At 38.9% G+C, this 1,559-nt stretch overlaps 1 protein-coding gene across 1 annotated transcript in view; it reads left to right on the plus strand.

Annotated features, from left to right (window-relative positions):
- Positions 1–1,559, plus strand: part of LOC107749196 (rho GTPase-activating protein 12-like) — a 28,841-nt gene that overhangs the window by 20,142 nt on the left and 7,140 nt on the right. The window lies entirely within an intron of this gene.

A 1,559-nucleotide genomic window follows, 5' to 3' on the forward strand; every position in this document is an offset into this window, starting at 1 on the left:
ATGCCATTTTCCAAGGTATTAAATTTTGTATCATCTTTTCATTATGTATATTTGTCCGAATAGTGGGGTTGTGTATTTTATTTATGGAATCCCGCAAGATTTGACTTCATCTGTTATGGCGCTCACTGACTGACTGCGCCGCTGTGTGATGGCACTGGGCTTGTTGATCCCGCTCTCGCTGAATTTCTGACCATTACCGCATGCTCCCATCTGCTCCCGCAAACATTCTAATATTGTATATAATTTCCGCGCATCAGGGCGCTGCTGTCAATATGTGAATGAGCGCTCGCAGTCGCAGTTCACTTTCGATTTCGCGATTGCGCGCGCACTGTGTAAAGGGAGCACATCTTACGATATAAGATATTTTTCAATGAGCTCAGGATCTGTTGAGGAGCAAATCCTCCAACATCTTGTCAGTTATCTCTCAGTCAAATCTGACTTCTGCAGCTCGAGTTGGATGCAGGTTTGTTGTTGTTTTTTTCCACGAAATTGGGCTGCTTTTAAACTGTTGCCATGGGTTGATTTTCCCCAGTGGGTTAAAGGTTTGAAATATTGCATAAATTACATTTGGGTGAAATGCTTGTACTGAAACATTTTGCATTCTACCTGTAATAAAACTGCTGAATGTTTTGGGCCGCATTAGTAGGAAGCATTTGAGCTGTGTTTATGATAAATGTCCATAACAGTGACTGTAAAATTTGTATTTTAGGGATGGAAATGACATTTTTATATTTGGGACATGATAATTGCGCTACTTTGGGCTGTTTTTTTTACTGGCATGGCTTGGGATGCACAATTAAAATGATGTAATAGTTGTGATCATTATTTTACCTTCCATGATCATTCAGACACGATCAGGTGCACTTGTTTATTGTTTTTATTACATGGCCACACTTCCTCATTTCTATGGTTTAACATATTGTATGACCTGTTCAAACCATTGATTCGGTGTATCTAGAGATGATCACAGTGGTTGAAAAGTCGACAAGTCACAGAACTTTTTTTTTTTTTGATAGTTTTATTTGCGCTGCTTTATTTGGTGCATTCAATAAGCTGTGAATTAGTTGTTAGTTGAGTGTTTTTTTTATTGCCATTACAGGCCTCGCATGCTGTTTTTTTTAACCCCTTGTCATGTCTGTTACATTTTTATGCATTACGTTTTAAAAACTTCCTTTGTTGCATTCTGTGAAGCCACCTTTTTACTGTCTCTGACAAACAGTCAGTAACAGATTGGAAGTCCAATGGAGAGTAGTACATGCAAGTTTTCAAAACGAAAACAAAAAGAAAAGTAAAACTAAACTCGCTGACAGGACTTGCATGTTTTTTTACACAAGAATACCAACATGTTCACCTTCTCTGGTTGAAGAAGCGGTCTTTTACTTTAGCTTGTAAACCAAATCCTCGGACGGAGCACACCTTCGCGCTCGCGCTGAAAGCGCCTCTCTTCACGTGATCAGTGAAATCTGACGCGTGTGTGTGTGAAATACAGTGCTGAATGAAAAAGCGGGGCAATTTGATAATAATAGACAAATTATAATGGGCCGCCTAATAATAATAAT

Source organism: Sinocyclocheilus rhinocerous, unplaced genomic scaffold (assembly GCF_001515625.1).
Source record: "Sinocyclocheilus rhinocerous isolate Xijiao unplaced genomic scaffold, SAMN03320098_v1.1 scaffold919, whole genome shotgun sequence".
Classification (NCBI taxonomy): domain Eukaryota; kingdom Metazoa; phylum Chordata; class Actinopteri; order Cypriniformes; family Cyprinidae; genus Sinocyclocheilus; species Sinocyclocheilus rhinocerous.